The sequence below is a fragment of the Aulostomus chinensis genome, chromosome 4 (genome assembly GCF_037954235.1).
Source record: "Aulostomus chinensis isolate RoL2024-O1b breed Wild chromosome 4, RoL_Achi_v1.0, whole genome shotgun sequence".
Taxonomy (NCBI): Eukaryota; Metazoa; Chordata; class Actinopteri; order Syngnathiformes; family Aulostomidae; genus Aulostomus; species Aulostomus chinensis.
Genome location: NC_141323.1, coordinates 29596920 through 29624387, shown reverse-complemented (window position 1 = coordinate 29624387; position 27468 = coordinate 29596920). Strand labels below are relative to the sequence as shown.

General features: G+C 43.8%; 4 non-coding genes and 1 pseudogene across 4 annotated transcripts in view; 2 read left to right on the top strand and 3 right to left on the bottom strand.

Moving 5' to 3' along the window:
• Nucleotides 1-906: 906 nt before the first annotated feature.
• trnae-uuc (transfer RNA glutamic acid (anticodon UUC)) lies at nucleotides 907-978 on the top strand. Its single transcript has one exon. It is a non-coding gene; the product is annotated as a tRNA-Glu (tRNA).
• Nucleotides 979-17759: 16781 nt separating this feature from the next.
• On the top strand, nucleotides 17760-17841 carry trnas-gcu (transfer RNA serine (anticodon GCU)). The gene has a single exon. It is a non-coding gene; the product is annotated as a tRNA-Ser (tRNA).
• An 8725-nt stretch (nucleotides 17842-26566) lies between these two features.
• LOC147265957 (5S ribosomal RNA) lies at nucleotides 26567-26685 on the bottom strand. Its single transcript, XR_015115281.1, has one exon. It is a non-coding gene; the product is annotated as a 5S ribosomal RNA (ribosomal RNA).
• A 310-nt stretch (nucleotides 26686-26995) lies between these two features.
• Nucleotides 26996-27114, bottom strand: LOC147265956 (5S ribosomal RNA; annotated as a pseudogene).
• Nucleotides 27115-27424: 310 nt separating this feature from the next.
• LOC147265955 (5S ribosomal RNA) overlaps nucleotides 27425-27468 on the bottom strand; it is a 119-nt gene continuing 75 nt past the window's right edge. Inside the window, exon 1 of the ribosomal RNA XR_015112959.1 lies at nucleotides 27425-27468. This exon is cut by the window's right edge and continues 75 nt beyond it. This is a non-coding gene — a ribosomal RNA (5S ribosomal RNA).

Genomic DNA, 27468 nt, shown 5'->3' with positions numbered 1-27468 from the left:
AATCATGTATATAAAATTTTGTAGTATCTTTCCAAAGCCTCACTTGCCTCCCCTGACCGCACGTCACTGACACACACACACACACACACACACACACACACACACACACACACACACACACACACACACACACACACACAGCTGAGACATGCAGCAGCTCACAGTAACTGCCTCCGTCACACAGCAGATAGACTCCTTTCTATCATAAGATAAGAAGTAGAAAATGGATGGAAGTGATGGTTGAACTGATGAACAGGTGATTTGTCCAAAAGTCAACATCAGATTCATTTCCAATCTGTGGAAGCAGTTTCATCTTGAGGTTCCAGGTAAGAACAGCCAGCTGTGGGCTGACACAAATCTTTTCAGGAGCACTTCTATGCACCAGACCTACCAGGTTGAATTGTGTCTGTATTCTGAGGGCAGCAGGAGGACGGAGGAGTGAGGACACACACATTTGGGAACTGAGAGTAGCTGTGTGTGTGATTTCCCCTTCAAAGATAAAACCAGCTCCTTCATGCTGGCTTTGAAGGCTTACAGTCACACTGACTCTGGTGGTCTCAGTTGAGCTACAGAGGGTCCACCAAGACCACCAGACACCTCAGCTTCCCAAAGACAGTCCACCCCCAGGATCTTGCCCCCTCTCTGCTCCAACTCAGCCCTCCATTCATAACGTGACTTTGTCTCAGTCTCTTCACAATGCCAGTCACTGAAACACTGACGATGTGATGGGGGCTTCCTGTCTTTATTGCATTTTCTTCAAAGGATCCCGTGTGTCTTCTTTCTCTCTGTCTGTACTGAAGTGTGGTATCAGGCCCAGCTTGAATGGGTGACTGTGTCTGAGTGGCTCAGCTCAACTGAGACCACAGTCATTGTGTATCATCTCTGTTGTTGGAGAGCTCTGTGTGGTCCCTGATAGTCTAGTGGCTAGGATTTGGCGCTTTCACCGCCGCGGCCCGGGTTTGATTCCCGGTCAGGGAATGAGTTCTTTAGAGGTTGAAACTGGATACAGGAAAGGTGGTCCACATTATGGTGGAGGTGATGAACTGTGAATCCATCGTTGGCTCCACTCTCACCCCCATTGCCAGTGTTCTTGGTTCACTCTGCCATGGCCCCAAGTTGAAGGGGAACTGTCACATTCAGATTCAACCCTTTGTTAGACACTATTAAGTCACTGACTCCTGCAAGGACAAACTCTGTAATCCTCCTTAGTAGCTTTGGTTCCTTCTCAGCACAGAAAGTGTGTTCACTGATGTAGGAACAGAAAAACTTAGAGCTCCAGTCCTTCGTTCCTTCCTCCACTGAGCAGAACAAACACAGAACAGTGAGGCAAGGCAAGGCAAGGCAAGTTTGTTTGTACAGCACATTTCATCAACAGGACAATTCAACGTGCTTTACATAAAACAAACATAAAAAGACATTCAACATAATTAGAGAAAGTAAAGACAGAGAAAGACATTCAACACAATTAGAAGAGTTACATTGCAGCTTAAGTAAAGTTAGAGATAGAAGCTAAACAGGCAGATAGAAGTTACAGTGCAGTGTGAGATACTGATCAGAGGCCTCAAGTTTGATTTAATAATAGGCCACGGTAAACATATGGGTTTTTAGCTGTGATTGAAAAGAACTGAGAGTTTCAGCAGACCTACAGTTTTCTGGGAGTTTGTTCCAGATATGTGGAGCGTAGAAACTAAATGCTGCTTCTCCGCGTTTGGTTCTGACTCTGGGGACAGAAAGCAGACCTGTTCCTGACGACCTGAGAGGTCTGGATGGTTCAAAACGTACCAGCAGATCAGAAATGAATTTTGGTCCTAAACCATTCAGTGCTTTATAAACCAGCAGTAGTCTTTTAAAATCAATTCTTTGGCAGACAGGAAGCCAGTGTAAAGACCTGAGAACTGGAGAGATATGATCTACTTTCCTGGTCTTCGTGTGGACTCGAGCAGCAGCATTCTGAGTCAGTTGGAGCTGTCTGATGGATTTTTTAGGGAGACCTGTGAAGACACTTTTACAGGAGTCGAGTTTATTGAAGATAAACGCATGGACAAGCTTTTTTCAAATCCTGTTGGGACATCAGTCCTTTAACCCTTGATATGTTCTTCAGGTGATAGTAGGCTGACTTTGTAATTGTCTTTATGTGGCTGTTAAGATTCAGGTCTGCGTCCATGACTACACCAAGATTTCTGGTTTGGTTTGTGCTTTTAACATTACTGATTGAAGCTGAGCTCTGACTTTTAATCGCTCTTCTTCAACTCCAAAAACAATTACTTCAGTTTTAACTTTGTTCAGCTGAAGAAAATTCTGGCACATCCAATGGTTGATTTGTTCAATGCACTTACTTAGTGTTTGTATTGGGTTATTGTATCCGGCCAAGGAAGCAACGGTGCTTCAAGCAAAAGGACCAGAGATCAGCAGCCATGTTGCCTCAGCAGCTTGAAGGTGACTCTTGTAGGGAGACCATTTCATTTCTTGTTCACTCTCCCAATGAAGCTGATGTGTTTCAAAAGATCAAGTTAGGAAGCAGCAAAATGCACCGAGTGACCTCAAGTTAATTTTAGGTTGGAGGAGCGGAGCTCTGGTTCCGCTGGTATCAGCCCGGTCCAGTGTTGTGGATTTCTCTCTCTTCTCTCTAACATTGTGGACCAGCAAAAGCAAGTTAAGAGCAAAAACAGGTTTCTATCAGGTCGTCTCTCTAAATGCTGCACGTCTGTGCTGATGAACGTCTCATGATTGTGGTTTGTCTCCACCGGCCTCCCCCCTCCTCTCTATCAGCCTCTGACTCTCACTCTCACCCAATGTCCTCCCTTCCTCCTGCTTCTACGACTGAACAAAGATTTGTAGATTTGACACAAAAATACAAGCCTGTGGTGCAACGCTGCTTCTCACACAGAAATACATGGAAACACTTGGCCCTCAATCTGCTGGTCTGACCAACACATTCACTTGCAGGGTTCTTTTAACAGGCCTGAAATCACCAGTTCAGTTTCCCTGCTTTGAAATATGTGGTGACAATGTGTGAACATGACCAAGTTAAAGGTTGAAGTACTGCAGTTACTACAAGATAAGAAGTACCTGGATGATGAAGCCTCTTCAAGACATTCAAGCAAGTCCAGTTGCTTTTATCCTTTAAACTCAAATCTGATCCAGGATCAGTGAGTTGACACTCAAAACTATCATTAAAGTGAATTAACTTTTTTCCTGTCTGTTCTATTTATGATTTGTCTGGCAGGTTTGTTATTAATATTCCAGGAATGTGTGTCAGTTTTCAGTCTTTTTTTCCTGTTTCCTTCACAAACATGGGGGATGAAGTCCTGAGTGACGATCAAGAAACTCCCTAAAAATGAGAAGTAACGACAGCAAGGAAATCACCTGAAGTCAGTAAAAGTGTCATTTTGATAAATGGATTTAAAAGTCAGATCAGAGATTTTGTCAGATTTTACTTTTATGAAATGCCTGGGAAAAGCTTGCTTTCATCCTGAGCTCAGGAGGGTTCACTGTTTTGTTGTGCAGTGTTGTGTTTTTGCCTCTGGAATGAAATTTAATTCTTATGTACACTGCTTGTTCGATCTATCCATCTATCTTTATTCTCTCTCTCTCTCCTCTGACCTTCGTTAGCAGTCCAGTGAAACTCAGCTAATTTATCTGAGGACTTCACTTTGAAACCCTCTGTTTCAGACACGCTGTCGTCTGCCTCCTCAGATGCTGAAACTGTCAGAGGTCCTAAAAAATGTCTGGAGAATCATGGATGAGATTCACCTCTAGTAGGATTTAACAAAACATCTCTGTGTTGTTAAATGCAGTTGACATGAAATGTGTTAAGTTGGTCAGGCTTGTTTTATGAAGTAGGTGTCGTTTTATATCAGGAAACAGGAGATGTGGTGCTGACAATCTGATGCGTCTGCAGCAGTGAAGGAGAGGAAACTGCTCATCTGATCAGAAGATCATGAGTGTCGCAACTCTGATGTGGATGACGTGTCCGACCCTCAGCTTTATCTTTGTATCACTTCAGCACATCAGGAGCTGTTGACACGGACATGAAAAGCTGCACTTAAGAGTCCTGATGAGGAAATAAGAGTGAAGAAACTAGTAGCAGACGATCGGAGGAGCTTGACACTGGACATGGATGGCAGGGTGCTGCTGGTGCTGCTGGTGCTGCTGGTGCTGAGGAGCTCAGGTAGGCTTCCTGTTGGAGGTGTTGTTGATCTGCATGGTTCAGATAGACGTGTGTTTGAAACGGCTCAAATCAACTGGCTCACGTCCTGGAGGCAGCAGCTGCATTTCTGGATTGACTCCCTCACTGTTTGCTCCAGTCGGCCCTCAACTGCTCTGATGTTCTGTGTTCCGTATGTCAAGAAGTCAAATAAATGGACTGTTCTCCAGTTGTAGTGTGCTGGTACAAACACAGTAGTTCAATCACATGAGGTGGCTGAGCTGCTGCTAAACCCAGAGAGTGTCGGTCCTCCACAGTCTAACTAGTCTCAGCTTAGTTTCAGATCAACTTGAAAAATATTCTTTTAATTTACATGAAGCAGGAGAGACAAGATAACAGGAACGCTGAGAAAAGACTGAGTGTCAACAACTGAACCATGAAATAAGAAACTAGAATCAAAGACACTGAAGCCACATTTGCAGAAATTGTGTGTGTGTGTGTGTGTGTGTTTGTGTGTGTGTGTGTGTGTGTGTGTGTGTGTGTGTGTGTGTGTGTGTGTTTTGGGGGTTCAGCCTCATCAAGCAATAACAAGAGGAAGGTGAGTCAGGAAGGGAAGTTTCATGGTTCTTGTTTTTTCCGATGAGTTTAAGCAGGATTAGTAGCTGAGAAAAATGGGTGAATATTAGAATGATGATTTCCTGATGTCTCCACAGAGTCTGTCAGGCTGGTGGGGGGGTCCAGTCTGTGCTCAGGCAGACTGGAGGTGAAGTCTAACCAGTCATGGTCCTCTGTGTGTGAGGAGGATTTTGGCCTGCAGGATGCAGAGGTGGTGTGTAGAGAGTTGGGGTGTGGGGCTCCGTCCCTCCTCCACGGGGGCCCGTATACAGACATGGAGACCCCAGTCATGGCAGCAAAGTTCCAGTGTGGTGGAGATGAATCTGCTCTGCTAAACTGTGGAAGGTCTGGCTCAGTGAGGAAGACCTGCTTACCTGGGAAACGCGTTGGCCTCGTCTGCTCAGGTGAAGGTCATAGATCTGCTTCATCTCACTGCTTTACTTCTACCACTCATGATTCCTGTGTCTGCTCAGAGCCTGATGGAGTCAGGATGGTGGGAGAGCCCAGTCGCTGTGCTGGGACCCTGGAGATCAAACACCAGGGAGAGTGGAGACCAGCGGCCCCTGGGGGTCCTGAATGGCTCCACCAGTCTGCCTCTGCAGTGTGTAGACGGATGAATTGTGGCTCTGCTGCTTTAACAAATAAAAGAAGGGACTCACTATCCAGGCCTGTGTGGTGGATCAGGTCTTCTTGTGTCCAGTCAGCATCTGGACTGCGGGAGTGTGTACTGCAGACTGATAGAGTTCATAGTGATACCAGTCTGATGGTGGTGTGCTCAGGTAAAACTGGACATTCCAAACAAGCTGCTGCTTCCTCGATGACACCAGCACATCTGCTGATTCAGCCTTTCTTCTGCTCCCCCCTCCACAGATTTGCTGGTCCAGCCAAACATCTCCTTCTCTGCCTTCACTGACGGCGTCTCTGAGGTGAGGCAGCAGGAGACTCTGCTGCTCCGGGGCTCCAACTTCACCATCAGTTGCTCTGTTGAACCACAGTACCCAGGAGGCCTGTTCCAGCTCATCTTCTCCACCTCCAGCACGGCACAGAACTACACCCTACCAGCGCTCAAGCACTCCGCCCAGTTCCTGTTCTCAGCAGCAGACCACACCCACCGAGGGAACTACAAATGTCTTTATCACCTGTCCCATGTTTTCCCCCATCACTTCTCTTCTGAGAGCCAGGAGCTCCACCTCATCATAGCAGGTGACAACAGGACCAGCTGGAGTCAGACAGAAGAATGTGACCCTGACTACATTTACATGCACTTTCTACTCCTCTGTTCTCCTGCTTCTTGTTTTTAGCCTGAAAATGACAACATTCTGATGAAGCTGTTTACATGACTATGGAAAATAGTCCAGCTAGCTAATTCTAACTAGCTAGGCTAGTCTGAGAGATGAAGGGCAGAGCTAAAATTCACTGTCACGTTGATCATTTTCTTGATAGTCCAACAGGCTCCTTAAGAACAACTTTGGACTCAAATGCCCCGTTAAAAAAGAAATCTATAAGTCCAAGGAAACAAGCACCTTGGTACAATTCAGAAAGCAGACACCTGTAAAGTGTCATGAGATAACTTTTGTTGTGATTTGGCGCAATATAGATAAAACTGACTTGACTTGTCATTTGTTTGTCTCCCATCCAGTTAAAGTGTCTCACACTGTGAGACTCTACAGTTTTAATTCCTCCTGAAGAACATTCATGACAGAAAAGCCTCAAACCTAAATAATATTGGTCTGTCCTACGTTTTCATTGAGAAATGCTCAGTTTTGAAAACCCACCCAGAATAAACTCTTTCTAGAATCCTGATTAAATCTGGACTGTTGTCATTTTCAGAATAACAGTGGAACGATGGCGGACGTGTAAAAGTAGTCTGTGTTAAATGAATCCACCAACCTTCTGGGAAATATGCTTCTTGTCCATCATCCCCAGAACCAGACAAGGAGACAGAGACTCTTCTCTAGAGAGCTGAGACCCTCGCTAGTTAGCTTAGCACATTGAATCGTAGCGGTTGGGAAGTGTTAGCAAGTGTCCTGCAGTCCTCCTCCTCCTCCTCCTCCTCCTCCTCCTCTCTTACAATGTCGGCCATGATCAGTAGCAGCAGTCGCTCTCCTGCTCCAACAAACATTTGGTTTTGGTGGCCAAATCACTGCTCCCAGTCAGGAAAGTAGTCCCAGCTATGTGTCTGATTCTAAAATTAGAATGTCTGTTAAAAGTGATCCACAAGCCCAGATATATGAATGCAGGTGTAGCGGCTCCAGACTGAGGGGTATCTGGACGCTACATGTGATACCCAGGATGAAGACTGAGGATCAATGAAGAGAGAAACGATGGATGAACGTCTTCTCAAGTCCGTTTGATTTCTGAGGCTTCGTTGGGCCTGTGGGAAAAATCTCTCAGCCTAACCCACGTAAGCGTCAGAGCTCCACCTACTGGTCAGGTGGAATAAATTCAAAAAATAGGGGGTGTCTGTTTTATGTGAAAACGCATTAAATCCCAACATTTTCTGTCTGTTTACATGAAAACTTTTATTTTCATTTTTTTCAGTTCCTTCCACAGGCAACGACTGTTTGGGACTTTTATGCTAACACTTCCCACCTCCTACCATTCATTGTGCTAAGCTAACTAGCATGAGTCTCAGCTCCTAGAGAAGGGTCTCCATCTTCTAGTCTGGCTCTGGGGATGATGGACAATCAGAGACTTCTCCTAAAAGTTAGCGTGTTCCTTTAACATGCAGCCTTCCATCAAGAACCTTCAACCATCAACATGTCTGTGGTGGTCAGTGGTGATGTCATTGATCAAATGTGATGATTCTAAATGTTTTTCAGTGCCTTTAAGTGATTTCATCATCAGAGCGTTCATCCACCATCTGATCCTGGGGTCATGTGCTGTCTTCTTCTACCGCTACTTCAAGGTAACACGACGTAGCTTCGTAGTCCTTGGCTATGAGCAGTTGTTTCAGCAGCAACTGGAGGTCTGAGCTGTCATGTCTTCCAGGCCAAAATGGAGCGGCAGGCAGGACACCAGGAGAACATTGAACTCAACGCTGGTGATGCTACAGAGGAAGGCTTGGTTGATGAAGAGGCTGGAGTTCACCACCAAGACACCACGGACGTGTGACTGCAGCGCCGCCACAACTGAGCTCCAGGCTTCTTCTGCTTTCACCGTGATGATGTTTAAAGCAACAGGACGTCTCCTCATTGCAGTCTTGTGGTTTTTCTCATGTTTTCATGATCGTCCATCTCTGTTCTCAAGGTCACGTCTCAGTTCTGGCCTGTTTTATGAGATAGATCAAAGGTTATTGAAGGTCCCTGAAATGAAAACTCCATGTTCTCAGTTCTGATCCTGCATCTCTGTGGTCATGGCTCATTTATCTCTCCATACATGACAAACCAAAAACATCCCTTTTCCAGCGTTTTCACATCAAACTCCCTGTTTTTCTTTTTTTCTCTTCCTGTTAAAACAATCCAAACATTTGAGGACTCATCCTTCCCTCAGTGGTGTCGACTCATTTTCCATCCAATGGAAACGTCTCCTCAGATTTGGATGCCCCTCCCCCATCCACCACATAATGCACTGTGGCCCCAAAATACTTTTTTTCCCATAAACATCCAAGAAGAAGTGTCTGTAAAACATTGGATTCATTGTTTTAGTCTCTACAGCCCAAACTGACTCGTTCCACTGACAGAATAAAACTGATGGAAAGTCTGAAGGGACCATGATTCCATTTTTGTACCCACTTTTGTTAGCAGCAAGCTAACAAGTAGCCAGAGCAGGTCAAGTGAACATGTTCTGCTGTGCAGGGGTGCGTTCACTGCTTCTGGCTCAAGTAGAGGTCACATCCTGTCACATGACCCATGAGGACAGAGGTTCTGTTCATCATCAGAACTGTTGAGGAGCCGTCTGAGCACATTTTGTTGAAAAATAATCACAAAATCAAATTTAAACAAGTTCCCATCTACCAGCATAGCAGAGATCAGCTCATGGTCCAATACTGGGCCTCCTCCTGATTAGTAGGCTGGATTTTTACAGTGAACATTTGAAGTCACCAAATGAGAGATGGAAACAAAATGAAGTCCAGTTTGATGCTGGAAAACCACTTCTTTGACAAAACTGTTTTTCTCAGCTTTCGTTAAAAAATGACAGTTTTTCATGAAACCATCCTTCATTCAGGTGTTGATGAAAAATATAATAGACTCACTGACAACAAATCTTTTGAAATGAAAACAGACACCTTGGTCTTTGTTCTGATGAGCTCTGATGTTGTTCAACTGTTGGTCTCTGAGCCTCAGCACCCCTGCCTGTTTGAAGGTGTATTCTGTCCAAGTAGAGCTCATGATGTGTTCATCTGACCAAAATAAAAATGGATGAAAATGTCAAGAACCTCCCTCCCAAATGTGATGTCTTCCACTGAAACACCTCTGGAACATTGAGAGGTTTCCTCCTCCAACAGTCTTGTCTTCTTACCAGCTTTGCTCTCTCACTCCTGTTTAGTGTTGGAGAGATTTTGTTCTGTGACACCTGTGAGGAAGAGACTTCTATTCTTCTTCATGATGTCATGACCTGATTTCTGGAGTGAAAGTAGTTAGTGTGATGTCATAATGAGCTCCATGATTTTCTGTTATTTTTGCTAAGAGTTTAATTGTTTCACCTGTACATGCGTAGTTAAGCCAGAAGGGGGCAGTTTAGCTCATAGAGTGCTTGGTGACGTGAAAAATCTGTAAAAAAAAGTGTTCTTTTTCTGCGGTGGTTCTGCTGGTGCTTCCAGTTCTTGCCAATGCTGAAGTAATAAAAGAAGGTGTTGTCCAGCAATGCTGTCTGTCTTCATGGTGTCTCATTGATTCCTTCATCTACATATCAGGCCACAGCAACAGTGCTGTCCCTCACTACACAACATAGACACTGAGATTCCCACTAATGATGAGTCAGCACATCCTGACTGTTATGATGACCTCAGCCTGAATGCTCCTTCTTCCTGAGATGCCAGACCTCAAAGGACTCCAGTTTGACTCAGAGTCACTTCTTCTTCTCTTGGACAAATAAATGGATGAACAAACACTAAAATATCAATCATGATTTAAACCCACTGGCAAAACCAATGTTTCCACTTTGTTGATTTGTATAATTTCCTTCAATAAATACAAGTGGGTGGAGCCCAGATGGTCCAAACCTGTTTCCTGTCTCCTGTCATTGTGGAGAGTCTCTGTTCTGTCCTGCTGCTGTCCAGTTGTCTCTACTGAGCCAACTCAGGCTCACACCCTCTTCATCAAAACATGACGTTTGGTCGAGTCCCGTCACATCAACAGGTGACGTGGAGGAAGTCATCAGGAGACACGGCGATGTACAGCTATGTGACATCAGCAGAACTGTGGAAGTTTATACTGAGTCTCCTGATGACAAGTGGCAGTATACAGATATTAAAGAGGGTCTGAGCTAAAACTGAACCTTGGGAACTTCAACCTTTGATCTCAGAGTTTTGTGTTTGATCTTAGAATTCTTTCTTTGATCTCACTTTGATTCCTCAATGATTTCTTTGTGGACACAAATTGTCTTTGATCTCTCAATGAGACAAAGACATAGAAGCTCAAACCTCAGCCTCCAGGAGGCCATGATCCTATAGTGGTCAGTACTCTGTGTTGTGGCTGCAGCAACCCTGGTTTGAATCCGGGTCACGGCAGCAACATGAATACTGACTAGTATTTGTTGTTAAACTGGACAGTTTGTCTGTTGAAGCTCTCTCAGACACTCCTTTATTCATCCTCCCTTCAGGCTCAGCAGCATCATAGTGAATGCGTCTGACTAGGATCAGAACCCTCAACCTGTAGGGCTGTGGTGCAATGAGAACACATCTGACAACGGATCAGAGGAGTGTCTGTTTGACTCCTGAAAACTCCATTTAAAGCTGAGAGGAACTTGTTCTTCATCACCAAATTCCCTCCCTGCATGTTGTCTCTCGAAAAGCATTCAAATCAAAGTTGAACCTTTGACAAAAAGCTCCCAGTAGGTGATGCAGGCTCCACCTCGCTCTTGGTTCTGGAACCTCACCAGTTGAAGCTTTCTCACCACTTGGATCTCATGTTTCTGACATCTCTGAGCTTGTTTCCTATCCACCTGTCTCATATTGATGAGGTCATACAGCCTGATGATGTCCATGGTTCTCCTTTGAGTGGTTCCTTCTGGGAGAGTTCTCTCTCTGTAACTTGTGTGTGTGTTTGGTCGTATCCTGTTTCTCCTTGACAGCACTTTCGTGTTTTTACCACTGGTGTGACTGACTCTGGAGAAATTTCTTTGTGTGTATTGATGGACACGGGCCAAGCAGAAATTTCCCACAATGCCATAAGGCGGTGTTTGGTCATTGTTGAGCAGGCGTCAGTCTGACAACAATGTCATATTATTTTGTTATCACTTGACCAGACCCAAAAGTAGGCTCCAGGTATCAGTTTCTTCTCAATGCTAATGTCTGCTAGCTTAGTCTGCTACTTTGATGGCTCTGACTACAAAAAGGTCCAGACCCCTGGATATGGTGGTTCCTACCTAAACGTAGATTCTGTCAGCTCATGTTTTGAAATCAACTCACCATGAACACAAGTAGATTTCAATGGACTGCAAATGTGTCTCATTTAATGGTAAACATGTCAAATATAAATTCCATCACCTGAGGAGGTCTGCTGCTGGAATTAAGCTCCAGATATTCACAAGATATTCTAGATCTTTAAAATAAAGCATTTTTACATTTGATTTATTTTTCATTAGCCTGCTTCATGTGGTGTGATTTTATGCATCTTATATTAAATAGAACTTCTTCAATGATAGTCCCTGAGGATGTTGGATGATATAAAAAGATGATATAAAAAGAGTGTCATGACTTGATAAACTGGTGATGACGGCGTATCTTTAGAATGTTTTATCCAGTTGTTACTCTGGGCTCCACTCGTTGCATTTTTGTCTCGTCCAACGAGAAACGATCAGTCTCAGGTTTAAGCTCATCAATGAGTCCTTGTGGATCAGTGGCTTGCATGCATGAATGAGTTGGAACACTTCTTGGAAATTAAAGAGGATTTAATACAATTAAGAAAACACTTAAGACAGAGTGATAATTCCAGCAGAGTAATTAAGGCACTTATTGAGTAGCAGGGATGAATTAGCCTCCATTTATCTGAGCTTCAAGTAGACGGCAAAGAGGCAGGTGGAAAGGTGTGTAGGATGAACGATAGTGACCTCCAAACAAATGAAGAGGACTGAGTGGAGGCTGACCAGCTCTACGGAGTCAGGCGGAGTTTGGCAGTGAGACAGGAGTCCAGGCCTGAATAGGTGAAAACCAACGTAACCGGCTGACGTTCTCAGCTGGATTCTCCCATCGATGTACGATGCCTCTCCAACGAACTGGAGGGAGGACGGCTTCCAAAGCCTCCACCTCGTCGACCGTGGCTCCCGCTGACATTCGCTCGATGAAGAAGGGAAGCGCGTTGATTCGCTACCCTCTGGTCTCAGGCTGCTGGCTGCCTCGACTAAGCTGCTCTTCTCCAACACAAAGGTGGCTTCTCTCTGCTGGTCAGGATGGAGATTCAAGGCTCACAGGAGGTCAAGAGTGTAGCAACCGTGAGCTGAGATCGATGATGAATTACAAAAATAGAAAATTTAAAAAAAAAATTAGTGGAATAGAAAAGAAAAGGGGGAGAGCCGGACCAGCTGCTCTAGGAGCTCAAGCACAAAGGGCAGAAACAAGAAGCACTGAAGAGAGCGCCAGCAGTGGATGGTGTCACCACTGTTATAGTAAACTGGTCTGCCTCAGAGCAGTGACCTTTGACCTGTGTGGGGTTGTTGGCCAATCAGCACACTTTGCTGTCTTCAGTCCTTCTCAGATATCAACAAATGAAGCTGGTTGAACAGACAGCAATCATCATCACTCAGAGACATCACCTGGAGAGGAAGATTGCTCAGAGTTGTGACAATGACAGTGAAGAGGCAAGGAAAGCTGGACAACCACAGACAGTGAAACATTCGGAACATCATGTTTATACACGTGTGTGTGTGTGTGTGTGTGTGTGTGTGTGTGTGTGTAAGAATCAGAATCTTTTCTTTTTGCTATACGGGGGGGGGGGGGTACAGTGAAAATAGTTAGATAGAGCGCTCTTCCAGAGCAACCGTGCACCACAGAATGCAGATACAAAGAAAAGATCCAAAAGATAAAAGATAAAAGCAAGATAAAAGACACTGTTAGAACAGAAAGATCCATAAACCCACCAACAAGAGGTGTGTCTGGTACAGATGTGGAATTATTGGCTCTCACAATGTTGAGGCAACTGGGAAGAAGACAAACAAAAAAGGCTTGTGTGATTCAGACATTCATCAAAAATGGTCCTGTAGAACTGTTCAATGTGTCATGACTTCTATCCATTTTCTTCTGCTTATCCTGTTCAGGGTCATGGAGGGGGTGGAGCCTATCCAAGCAGCTTTTGGGCGACAGGCCGTGTTCACCCTGGACAGGTCACCAGTCCATGACAGGGTTAACACATCCACAGACAAAAATTCAAAGCCACACTCAGGAGGATCTCTCCACCCTACAGACTGTAAAGGAATCATCAAAGATGGCAGTTGGAGTTCTGTGGATCTGTGCTGGATTCCTCGTCCTCACGGACCAGAAGTCTGTCTGAAATACTACACTGATTGATGATCTTTACATGAATCTGTAAATGCTTCTAAAATTAAGAGTAAAAAAAATCCTATCTTCTTCATGTCTCAAGCCAAATCAAATCAAGAGTTCTTTTATGATAATTTTTTTAACCGGACGTCTGCTTTGACTGGTTGGTTGTTGAAACAGAGCAGGACAGGACAGACAGCAGAAGACAAATATAGAGAAGAAAAGACAAAAGACAGAGAGAAAGGAGGGAGAGAATGACAAAAAGATGGGAACAAGATGAGGGAGAAAGACAAGCAGAGAGAAAGACAGAGGGACAGGGGGATGGAAGACAGACACACAACAAACAACAGCAACAGCAGCAGCAATAATAGTAAACTAGCTGCCAATGATAACGTCTCCTGGTCACTGAGGCAATCAACTTCAGCATAATAGGAGGCTTGAAGAGCCAGGAAATAAAATATAAGCACAATACTGATGTGAATGTCAGTGCAATACTGAGAACACTGATATGTAGACGACTAGTAGGGGCAGTGCAGTGGTTGGCACTTTCACCTGGCCCTGTGATGGACTGGCGACCTGTCCAGGGTGAACCCCTCCTCTTGTACTGAGGCTGCTGGGACAGGCTGCAGTTCCCTCTGAGACCCTGAACAGGAAAATCTGTAGAAAATGGATTGATGGATGGAGTTTGCTGTGTTTCGAGGGATTTTCCTGTTTCTCTTGATCACTTCTTCAATCTGAAAATACTTTCCAATTGAACAGTTAGAAAAATTTAACTTTTTGCAAGATGGGGGTTGCCGGTTCTTCACATTTGACCTGCAGGAACAGTCTCAAGACAAGAACACTTCTACTTTTGGTGATGACAGTTTGTTCAACACTAAACTTCATCCAGTACCATGTTGTCAAACACTGGAACAACCACAGCACCTGAACAGGGACTTGAACCCTGGACCCTCAGATTAAAAGGCTGATGCTCTACCGTCTGTGCTAATCAGGCTCTCGCTGCAGCATTTAGACAGGAAAAGAAACACCTGTGAAGGTCAAACTGCTGCTTTCTTGACTTGTTCAATCCTCCATGTTCAAGTCCACCATGCTTTTGATTGGTTCTGATTCTCTGTGGCAAAATCCAACAAGAGGCTCCAAAAATGTCTTGAATGTCATAAGAATACACAGGACAAGATGTTAGTTTCCTTCATGTCTGCAGTTCCTCCACTGGAAAGTAAAGTCAATGCTGTTCCTCTGCTGAAACCTGGGATCGGACCAGGGACCTTTAGATCTTCAGTCTAACGCTCTCCCAACTGAGCTGTTTCAGCTCTGAGTGAGGGCCCTGCTTCTCTCATTTTATAATCTCTTCCACTCTCACTAGAACTTAGAGAGGATTTGAGCTTCTGAAGTCATGACACATTGAACAGTTCTACTGGACCATTTTTGATGAATGTCTGAATCACACAAGCCTTTTTTGTTTGTCTTCTTCCCAGTTGCCTCAACATTGTGTGAGCCAATAATTCCACATCTGTACCAGACACCTCTTGTTGGTGGGTTTTCTGGATCTTTCTGTTCTAACAGTGTCTTTTATCTTAAATATGCCACTTTCACATGAAAACATCAATAACAGGACAATATCAAAACTATTATTGCTGCTGTTGCTGTTGTTGGTTGTGTGTCTGTCTTCCATCCCCCTGTCCCTCTGTCTTTCTCTCTGCTTGTCTTTCACCCTCATCTTGTTCCCATCTTTTTGTCACTCTCTCCCTCCTTTCTCTCTGTCTTTTGTCTTTTCTTCTCTATATTTGTCTTCTGCTGCTCCAGGATCAGCTCCTATCACTCAGTGGTCCAGAACCATTATGAAGCCTGATCATGAATGTGAGCCCAGCTCTTGGAACAGGCCTGCTGCCACCACAACTCAGATCCTGCAGGTCACTAGAAACTCCAGTGTCCAGCTGACAAGTGGACTTTCCTCTGATCTGTGGTGGTGCTGAGTTTAGCAAACATCTCCAACAAGAAGATGAAGGAGGCCATCAACTCCTCCAAGCTCAACATCTATACTGGCTTTACTGGGAGATCAGGAGGTCAAAGCAGATCTTCACCCTCCACCTCAGATGGTTTCTACTCACAGAGATGAGGGACCAGTTCAAACCAGTTACCTGGAGCTCCCTTAAGCCATTGTCCCGTCCCCCCCCCCCCCACACACACACACACAGCCTGTCTTTGGTATAAAATGGTCTGTCAAGTTCACGTTGGAAGATTTCTCTGACTCCATTGTGAATAAAGAGATTCTTCATCTGACACCTGAGTCTTGATCCACTGATTCCTCTGATCCACCTCTTTCTGCTCCAACAAGGCTGACATGGATCAGGTGGGTCCATGTCATCCAATCAGTAGGTTTCTCTTCTCAATTAATTTTCTACATCCCAGTTTAGATTGATTCTTCTCATCCTAATGAAGGAGCATCTGATCAGGTGTTTGACTGCTTGTTGGTTGTAATTCCATAGATTTTAATCTCAGATGTTATAGAATTAAGAAGAACATCTTAAAGACCTTTGTCCAACACTTGAAACTCACCTGTCTGTCGAGGCCCAACTGGCCTTTGGTAGTGAGGTGGTGGATGCATGTGTATGAAATGAGGCTCGTGTTGCTGTGAGGAGCCACTAGAGGGAGACACCTGTCGTTCCTCCCAGCTGACAAGGAGGCTTCACAGCTGCATTTGAAGCTGTCCTTTATGAGTCACAACTGTCTCAAGCTCAGGAGCCAAACTCACCAAAAACATATGCAAGTGGCTTTGGACAAAAGCGTCTGCTCAATGAAATTGTAGGATTGTAGAATTCTATAAATGTAGAATATAATTGTAGAAATGCTCTCTATCACCATCCCCAACGTCTGTGCCAGGGTCTCTGGCCAGTGGTCAATGGGCTCCTATCACCTGCCCAGGATGGATCCAGCTTTGTCTTTGTAATTCTGCACTTATTAGAGACCTGGAAACAAAGGAATGCTGAAAAAGAGAAAATAGGACCTCAAACAAATGGGCTTGTGACATAATTTTAAAGAGTTGTGTCAATGTGAATCTTTTACAAATGTGTGTGTGAATGTGGTTGTTGTGGCCGAGTGGTGAAGGCGATGGACTAGAAATCCATTGGGGTCTCCCTGCTCAGGTTGGAGTCCTGCCAACAACGTTAAAGTGTTGATGTTCTGGAGGAGACAACATCTGATCTTTGTTAGATCCACGAGTCAAAGGTTTTCTTTAAAGGGCTGTAGAAGCTGAGGATGAGGGAGAGACAGAATTACAAACCATCTTCGTGAGGACATTTTGAAAAATGATGACATTTTGCCACAGTTATTATTGACTTGGAACACTGCAAAAATATCCCCTCTCCAAAAACCCTCCTCTTCAACTTTGTACCCAAGTTGTCTCCTCATCAGGCACCACAGTGTCCAGGATGTTCAGTCAAAAAGTCATTAATGATTTTAAAAATGTCCATCAAACACAAAATAAGGCTTCAAATAGGTAAAATCACCATCTGTAGACTGGACCAATATGCTGATGTGATCCTTTGATTAGTTTAGGATCAGTCAGAGATCAAAGACTGAAGCAGGAGATCAATGCTCAGAACCCAGAGATCAAAGACAGAATTCAGACATCAGAGACAGAATTCAGACATCAAACACATACCTAGGCTCCACCCCCCCAGACAGTTTACATGTAAGTCGTAAGTTTTATTTTTAAAGCACCAAATCACAACAAATGTTATCTTCTTTTTATTCTTTTTATTAAAGATTGAAGCTCCATACAAGACAGAGTTTGTAGACAAGAACATCACAGCCTGGGAAGCTTTCACTTCTTTTGATGGGCAGCTTTGATTTCAGGTTCTACCTCTGTAAAATTGAAAGTAAAGTAAATGAAGCACCTGTGAAGGTAAAACTGATGATGTCATGACTTGTTCAGTCCTCCAACATTAAAGTCCAACAAGCTTTTGATTGTCTCTGATTCTCTGTGGCAAAATCCAACAAGAGGAAACAGAAAATCTTGAGGTTGTCTCACTTTCTTTTAAAGAAACTCTGCATAGGACAGTGATAGGATGCTTGTTTCCTTGGATGAAAAAGTCTGGTACTCTCATCTTCTTAAACATTTACTTGTTCAATCAGGACAAGAGAATCTGAGCTTGGATGTCATTTTGTAGTAAAAGGTGAATTAAACTTGTAAACATCAGCTGGTGTTCACTCTGATGATGTGTCGATGGTCTGTATTCTGCCTTCTGCAGCACGATGCTGCTGGGAAGAAGCCTGATTATGTCAGAGTTGTGTTCAGTGGCATTTCTGACAAATAGGCTCCAAAGAGTTCAGGTGTTTAAAAGCTCAGGGTTGCTGTCAGCAGACGAGGTGGCCGAGTGGTTAAGGCGATGGACTGCTAATCCATTGTGCTCTGCACGCATGGGTTCGAATCCCATCCTCGTCGTGAGCGATTCTGGTTTCTACTCCAACATTATGGAATTACTGTGAGGCTTTCAACTGACACAGATACCAGTTGTGTCAACTTCCCTTTCACAACCTGACTAAAACAACTCTGACACCCAGAGCTCACATATGTCAATCACCTCTGTAGAAGGTCCCGCCCCCACAGAGCTATAAATCCTCCCATCAGTGAAGAAAACTGAAGACGCCTCTTGGATGAGAGCTGAAGCATCTTCAAGAAACCTGAAACAGTCCACTTGGTACATTTAAATAATTCTACAATTTCTTTAAGCTTTTGTCCAAAGCCATGTACATGTATCACATGTATATAATATATATGTGATACTCTTTCATCTACTCATGAACCAAAAATGCAGTCTAATACCAGTAAATTTGTGCAGAAAAATGTCATTTGTGCTCCTTCTTTTATTTATTTGTTTATTTAGTATTTTTTTATGTATTTTCTTTCAATTCACATTTTGTCCATTAACTTCATAATCACTCTTCTCAGTCGCCATCTCATCACATGACTAAAGTTTGGGTTCTGTATTGGTGGTAAAATATCCTTCCATGCCCCTCACTAGTTTGCACACAGAAAAGCATATTTTACTGGTTTCAAATCTCATTTATCACTTCTCGGCTGGACTACTGCAACTCTCTCTTGTCAGGATGTCCTAAATACTCTCTAAAGAGTCTCCAGCTGGTCCAGAACGCTGCAGCGAGGGTTTTGATGGGAGTTAAGAAGAGAGAACACATCTCTCCCACTTTAGCTTCTCTCCACTGGCTTCCTGTAGGATCTAGAATCGACTTCAAAGTCCTTCTGCTGACTTATAAGGCTCTCAATGATAAAGCTCCATCCTATTTGAAAGAGCTCATTAGTCCCTACTGTCCGACCAGAGCACTCCGCTCCCAGAATGCAGGTCTTTTAGTGATTCCCAGTATCAATAAAAACAGACTGAGAGGTAGAGCCTTTAGTTACCGGGCTCCTCTACTGTGGAACCAGCTCTCTCCATGGGTCAGAGAGGCAGACACTTTAACTACGTTTAAGTCCAGGCTTAAGACCTTCCTCTATGACAGAGCCTTCAGTTAGGACTGGTTCAGGTAGCTCTGAACCATTGATAGCTATGCTGCTATAGGCTTAGACTGCTGGGGGACACATCAGGTTACATGGAGCCCTTCCCTCCTCTCCTCTCCTCTCCTCTTCTCTCCTCCTCTCCTCCCTGCACATTTTTGGAACTGTCATTACCACTACTTGTTGCACTTTGTAGTTTGGCCTTGGTGTCTCGCAGTCTCTCTGTGTTTCCACAGATCCACCAGAGCCCCAACCGCCGCCTGCATTGCCCCCCCCCTCCCCCTCTTATTCCCTACTGTTACACCGGCCTGCGCTCCCCTTCCATGAACCAGTCTGCCATCCAGTCCCCCATCAAGCTGGCTTGCTCTCCCTGCCTCCCCTACCAGAAGCTTCCTTCTTCAGCTGTTATTAACATTTCCATGTTTCCCACATTTTGTATTGTAAACTGTTTTCTTGTCTGTAGCAACATCTACTGCACGTCTGTCCGTCCTGGGTGAGGGATCCCTCCTCTGATGCTCACCCTGAGGTTTCTCAGATTTTTCCCTGTTAAAAGGGTTTTCTATGGAGTTTTTCCTCAGTCGATGTGAGGGTCTAAGGGCAGAGGATGTTGTTATGATGCCATGTGAAGCCCTTTGAGACAAACTGTTTGTGAAAATGGGCTCTACAAATAAAATTGCCTTGCCTTGCCTAGCCTGTTCTCTCACTTAAACCAGCTGTGGCAGCTTTCATTGTGTGATTGATTTTAAAATATAAATATGGAACAGAACCATTGGAATAAGATGTCAGGACATTTGAAGGAATGTAAATCTCCTGTTGAAATGTTGCAGTGTGCAGCTGAGGCTCTCTGGCAGTGGCACAAGGAGCCACAATGGCAGAACCTGGACCCTCCTGGAGGAGAACCACAGGTGAGGGCCTTCTTGGCTCCAGATTGATGGAAATCAAGTGTCTGAGGCTGTTAGCAGCCATGAAGTTGATCTGGTTGGGCACTGGTATTTTTTCTTTCTGCAGCTCAGGAGTGATTCAGGAGAAGAGTTTCAGAACAGCCAAGATTGGGGACTGAAATTTTAAAATTTCCCCTGGAACCAGACAACCTTGGGAGGTAAAACCTCACATCATAGCCACTCAGATGCAGCAGCAGAAAGAAGCTGTCATCTACCCTGACAGTCAGAGCATCAAGTCAAGAAAACATCAACCATCTTGGAGTTCCAAACCTTCACCTGTCAGATTCAGCTACTTTTTATTGTGGGACTTTAAATTTGAACACAATGGAATTTGGAGAAGGAGTTTTCCTTCAAGTCCAAGCATCATCGTCCAGCCTCCAACCAGAGGTCCATCAGTTATCATGGGAGCCACATGTGGAGTCTGGATTCTTTTCTAGAATGTGACGGCAATGACAGTCCTGCCAAGTGACATCACTGACATGAATGGATGACTTCAGTCACGTGACTGAAGTGCTATGGTTCTTCTGATGAAGGGCGGCATGATGTTTGCTGTCTCAGGCTCCACCAAATGTCCTCTTCAGGACGCCACAATGTGTCCTCTTCAGTGCTCCATCTTCCCTGCATCAGAGACACAAGGGTTTCTCCTGGTGCCGACCCGATCATCCTTCTACCGAATGGTGAGGCGATGGATCCTCAGAGGACGCTGGGATCCTTCTTCTCATCAGTGCCACAGTTTTTCATGGAGGGAACAACAGGAGCTTTTTAGTCATGTTTTGCTCTGTGTTTCCTGCTCAGATCATCAGGATCTGTGACGCCATCTTGTGGTAGTGGGTCATCATCTTGTTGTGTGATAGTGGATTCATTTATCTGCTATTTCAACACATTCAAGTTCATTATCCCTACATGTCAAAATACATTTGGTGTGGAGTTTTACTTTCTGGCCTCAATCATAATGTGTGCATTTATTCTTCATGAACATTTCTCAGCTTTGTAAGTTTATGATATTTTGTCTTCCTCTGTTTTCTATTCCATTGTTGTTGATGATTCTATTGCAGGTTTGAGTTCCCTGTTGACTGAAGCAGAAACAGGAACAAAAAGCTGGAGGTGGTCAGAGCTCCAAGTTGGGACGCTGATATTAAAGTAGGAGATGAACACATCCAGGTTAGCCATCACTCTCAGAACCTGCTACTTTACCTCTTCAGAATGTTGCAGCATAGCATAGCTTCATCTCACCAGTTAGTGGCCCACTTTGATGTCTGGGATATCAGGTTAAAGGTTCTTTACAGCTCTGAATGAAGGGTTTATAAAGTGTTAACAATGCCATAAATAACACAAGCATTCAGTAATCCTTGATAAAGGGAGACTCACCATCAAGTTGGACCAGTTGAAGAACAAAAGGACTTCTCCACGATCACATTTATCCTCACTGGTCCACACTTGGGGGCCTCTGTACTAAATGGAGAGTTGAGGAAATGGGCTTGTTGTGGCCCTGCGGTCCCCAGACCTCCTGTACAGTCACCAAGCGCTGGCAGACACAATCGTAATGGAACCAATTATTTTAAAATGACAGTAACAAGAAAGAAATAAGGCATTACAGCTTTGAAGGAACTTGTCCAGCACTGGTTTGTGAGTGGGTGTTGTCCTGTATTGGCAGGAAAAACTCCTTGAAATGTTTTTTTCTTCAAAAGAAATGTGTCCTTCTCATGTTGAGCTGTGGACATCAGCTGACTGCTTTTCTTGCCACTGCCTTGCTGGCAGGAAAAGCCTGAGCAGAAATGAAGAGTGAGTTCAAGGCAGTAGATTTCACTCCATAGTTTAGGCCTTCATCCAGCAAGGAACCATAAATGATGATGTCAGCACTCCTCCAGCACTGCGATGCAGCTTAGAGAGGTCGGAGAACCACATGACTTCTCTCACTGGTTATTGATGTTTATCTGTGTCTATATATAATTTATGTCATGTATATATTTGTATATTAATTTATGTGACGTTGCATATTAGGAAATAATTAGTTATAAAAAAATTATATATTTTGATGAAAACTATATTTGATCAGGAAAACTACATCGGGTCAAATAAATCCATCGTTAGTGACGGTGTTACTAATTTTAACTTTAGTGCTCTGGTGCTGATTGCCTCATTAAGATCTTCATGAAGAAATAAACTGAGATTTGTAAAAAAAAATTTTTTTTTTTTTACAGAGTTGGCAGTTGTCTGAGCATTGAATCTTTCTTTGTGTTGAGAACAAACCCTCAAAGCCTTCATGTTTCAGTTTGCTTCACAGCTAACAGACAAACACCTCTTAGCCTGGTTCTGGTAGTCCAGGTTTAAACACCAACACAAGGATTTTATGCTGATTCTGATTCTGATTCTGACTCAAACACATCGTCTGCTGACAGCAAAACACCGCTTTTAAACACCTGAACTCTTTGGAGCCTATTTGTCAGAAATGGACCCAGCAGGAGCCACTGAACACAACTCTGACATAATCAGGCTTCTTCCCAGCAGCATCGTGCTACAGAAGGCAGAATACAGACCATCGATACATCATCAGAGTGAACACCAGCTGATGTTTACAAGTTTAATTCACCTTTTACTACAAAATGACATCCAAGCTCAGATTCTCTTGTCCTGACTGAGCAAGTAAATGTTTAAGAAGATGAGAGTACCAGACTTTTTCATCCAAGGAAACAATCATCCTATCACTGTCCTATGCAGAGTTTCTTTAAAAGAAAGTGAGATAACCTCAAGATTTTCTTTTTCCTCTTGTTGGATTTTGTCACAGAGAATCAGAGCCAATCAAAAGCTTGTTGGACTTTAATGTTGGAGGACTGAACAAGTCATGACATCATCAGTTTTACTTTCACAGGTGCTTCATTTACTTTACTTTCAATTTTACAGAGGTAGAACCTGAAATCAAAGCTGCCCATCAAAAGAAGTGAAAGCTTCCCAGGCTGTGATGTTCTTGTCTACAAACTCTGTCTTGTATGGAGCTTCAATCTTTAATAAAAAGAATAAAAAGAAGATAACATTTGTTGTGATTTGGTGCTTTAAAAATAAAACTTACGACTTACATGTAAACTGTCTGGGGGGTGGGGGGGTGGAGCCTCCATCACGTATGTGTTTGATGTCTGAATTCTGTCTCTGATGTCTGAATTCTGTCTTTGATCTCTGGGTTCTGAGCATTGATCTCCTGCTTCAGTCTTTGATCTCTGACTGATCCTAAACTAATCAAAGGATCACATCAGCATATTGGTCCAGTCTACAGATGGTGATTTTACCTATTTGAAGCCTTATTTTGTGTTTGATGGACATTTTTAAAATCATTAATGACTTTTTGACTGAACATCCTGGACACTGTGGTGCCTGATGAGGAGACAACTTGGGTACAAAGTTGAAGAGGAGGGTTTTTGGAGAAGGGATATTTTTGCAGTGCTCCAAGTCAATAATAACTGTGGCAAAATGTCATCATTTTTCAAAATGTCCTCACGAAGATGGTTTGAAATTCTGTCTCTCCCTCATCCTCAGCTTCTACAGCCCTTTAAAGAAAACCCTTGACTCGTGGATCTAAAAAGATCAGATGTTGTCTCCTCCAGAACATCAACACTTTAACGTTGTTGGCAGGACTCCAACCTGAGCAGGGAGACCCCAATGGATTTCTAGTCCATCGCCTTCACCACTCGGACACAACAACCACATTCACACACACATTTGTAAAAGATTCACATTGACACAATTCTTTAAAATTGTGTCACAAGCCCATTTGTGTGAGGTCCTATTTTCTCTTTTTCAGCATTCCTTTGTTTCCAGGTCTCTAATAAGTGCAGAATTACAAAGACAAGCAAGCTTGATCCATCCTGGGCAGGTGATAGGAGCCATTGACCACTGGCCAGAGACCCTGGCACAGACGTTGGGGGTGGTGATAGAGAGCATTTCTACAATTATATTCTACATTTATAGAATTCTACAATCCTACAATTTCATTGAGCAGACGCTTTTGTCCAGAGCCACTTGCATATTTTTTCGGTGAGTTTGGCTCCTGAGCTCAAGACAGTTGTGACTCATAAAGGACAGCTTCAAATGCAGCTGTGAAGCCTCATTGTCAGCTGGGAGGAACGACAGGTGTCTCCCTCTAGTGGCTCCTCACAGCAACACGAGCCTCATTTCATACACATGCATCCACCACCTCACAGCAAAAGGCCAGTTGGGCCTCGACAGACAGGTGAGTTTCAAGTGTTGGACAAAGGTCTTTAAGATGTTCTTATTAATTCTATAACATCTGAGATGAAAATCTATGGAATTACAACCAACAAGTAGTCAAACACCTGATCAGATGCTCCTTCATGAGGCTGAGAAGAATCAATCTAAACTGGGATGAAGAAAATTAATTGAGAAGAGAAACCTACTGATTGGATGACATGGACCCACCTGATCCATGTCAGCCTTGTTGGAGCAGAAAGAGGTGGATCAGAGGAATCAGTGGATCAAGACTCAGGTGTCAGATGAAGAATCTCTTTATTCACAATGGAGTCAGAGAAATCTTCCAACGTGAACGTGAAAGACCATTTTTTACCAAAGACAGGCTGTGTGTGTGTGTGTGTGTGTGTGTGTGTGTGTGTGTGTGTGTGTGCGTGCGTGTCCCTACTGACTGTCTGGGTGACTCACTAAATTCAAAACTGAAGTGATTATTTAATTAATAAACAAAACATTTGTCCAAAAGTCATGATCAAATTCATGTAAAATCTGAGCAACGAGGGTTTGAAAATGTTCAAATGAGCCAAAACAATGTCCTGGGATCCAACCAGGGACCTTTAGATCCACACCAATCTTCCCTGACCTCATAGAAACTGGAACATTTCAACAAATAAATTCAAATTCAACTCAGCAGCAACTCTAGAACAGTCAGAGCACTTGCTAATTCCCCTGTTAGCTCCAGATCAGACAATGCAGGCTCACCTTCACGCTTGGTTGGACAACCGTCACCAGTTGAAGCTTCTCTGGTTCAACAAACTCTGGGGACTCAAGACACAAGTCAGCACCGGTGCAGGTCCAGATCCAGATGTTAGCTGATGGGGACAATGGCTTAAGGGAGCTCCAGGTAGCTGGTTTGAACTGGTCCCTCATCTCTGTGAGTAGAAACCATCTAAGGTGGAGGGTGAAGATCTGCTTTGACCTCCTGATCTCCCAGTAAAGCCAGTATAGATGTTGAGCTTGGAGGAGTTGATGGCCTCCTTCATCTTTTTGTTGGAGATGTTTGCTAAACTCAACACCACCACAGATCAGAGGATAGTCCACTTGTCAGCTGGACATTGGAGTTTCTAGTGACCTGCAGGATCTTAGTTGTGGTGGCAGCAGGCCTGTTCCAAGAGCTGGGCTCACATTCATGATCAGGCTTCAGAATGGTTCTGGACCATTGAGTGATAGAAGCTGATCCTGGAGCAGCAGAAGACAAATATAGAGAAGAAAAGACAAAAGACAGAGAGAAAGGAGGGAGAGAATGACAAAAAGATGGGAACAAGATGAGGGTGAAAGACAAGCAGAGAGAAAGACAGAGGGACAGGGGGATGGAAGACAGACACACAACCAACAAAAGCAACAGCAGCAATAATAGTATTGATATTGTCCTGTTATTGATGTTTTCATGTGAAAGTGGCATATTTAAGATAAAAGACACTGTTAGAACAGAAAGATCCAGAAAACCCACCAACAAGAGGTGTCTGGTACAGATGTGGAATTATTGGCTCACACAATGTTGAGGCAACTGGGAAGAAGACAAACAAAAAAGGCTTGTGTGATTCAGACATTCATCAAAAATGGTCCTATAGAACTGTTCAATGTGTCATGACTTCAGAAGCTCAAATCCTCTCGAAGTTCTAGTGAGAGTGGAAGAGATTATAAAATGAGAGAGGCAGGGCCTTCACTCAGAGCTGAAACAGCTCAGTTGGGAGAGCGTTAGACTGAAGATCTAAAGGTCCCTGGTCCGATCCCAGGTTTCAGCAGAGGAACAGCATTGACTTTACTTTCCAGTGGAGGAACTGCAGACATGAAGGAAACTACCATCTTGTCCTGTGCATTCTAATAACATTCAAGACATTTTTGGAGCCTCTTGTTGGATTTTGCCACAGAGAATCAGAGCCAATCAAAAGCATGGTGGACTTTAACATGGAGTATTGAACAAGTCAAGAAAGCAGCAGTTTGACCTTCACAGGCATTTCTTTTCCTGTCCAAATGCTATAGAAAGAGCCTGAGTAGCTCAGACCGTAGAGCATCAGACTTTTAATCTGAGGGACCAGGGTTCAAGTCCCTGTTCAGGTGCTGTGCTGGTGTTCCAGTGTTTGACAACATGGTACTGGATGAAGTTCAGTGTTGAACAAACTGGTATCATCAGAAGTAGAAGTGTTCTTGTCTTGCCACTGCGAGACTGTAGCTGCAGGTCAAATGTGAGATAAAAGTAACTAATAATAATTTCATGTGGCATGCAATTAACAAAAGACCACAAACAACACTTGTCAAGTTAATTTTATTTATATTGCACCAAATCAAAACAAAACTTATCTCATGACACTTTACAGGTAGAGCAGGTCCAGTATCAAACTCCTTCAATGAATCTACACCCAACAATTCTCCATCAGCAAGCCAAATAGGTGTCCTGTCAATACAACGAAAAGAATGTTGATGTCATCGAGAGAAAAGTACTGCATCTGCCAAACCAAAAAAGCTTACAGCACCTGGTATTCCCAAGCGGTCTCCCATCCAAGTACTAACCAGGCCTGAGCCTGCTTAGCTTCCGAGATCAGACAAGATCGGGCGTGTTCAGAGTGGTATGGCCGTAAGCCCTTGACCCTTACACACATGGGCTATATATCCATTTCACTCACTTCACAACCTCAGAAAAAAAGTGACGTGCAAAAGCCTCACGGTCTTTTCACACGCCAAATAGGTGTCCTGTCAATACAAAGAAAAGAATGTTGATGTCATCTAGAGAAAAGTACTGCATCTGCCATCTGTCTACTCCAAATTAACCACTGCATGACATTCCATTCCAAAGCTGCGGAGGGCGCTTCAAGAAAAGGTGTGTGAGGGAAGCTCGCTCATGCTGGTCCCCAAAGACTCAAAGCGGCCCTTTCCTCACAATGAAACAAAAAAGCTTACAGCACCTGGTATTCCCAGGCGGTCTCCCATCCAAGTACTAACCAGTCCTGACCCTGCTAAGCTTCCGAGATCAGACGAGATCGGGCGTGTTCAGAGTGGTATGGCCGTAAGCCCTTGATTCTCACACACATGGGCTCTATATCCATTTCACTCACTTTACAACCTCAAAAAAAATGTGATGTGCAACAGCCTCACGGTCTTTTTACACACCAAATAGTTGTCCTGTCAATACAAAGAAAAGAATGTTGATGTCATCTAGAGAAAAGTACTGCATCCTCCATCTGTCTACTTCAAATTACACACAGCATGACATTCCATTCGAAAGCTGTGGAGGGCGCTTCAAGAAAAGGTGTGTGAGGGAAGCTCGCTCATGCTGGTCCCCAAAGACTCAAAGCTGCCCTTTCCTCACAAAGAAACAAAAAAGCTTACAGCACCTGGTATTCCCAGGCGGTCTCCCATCCAAGTA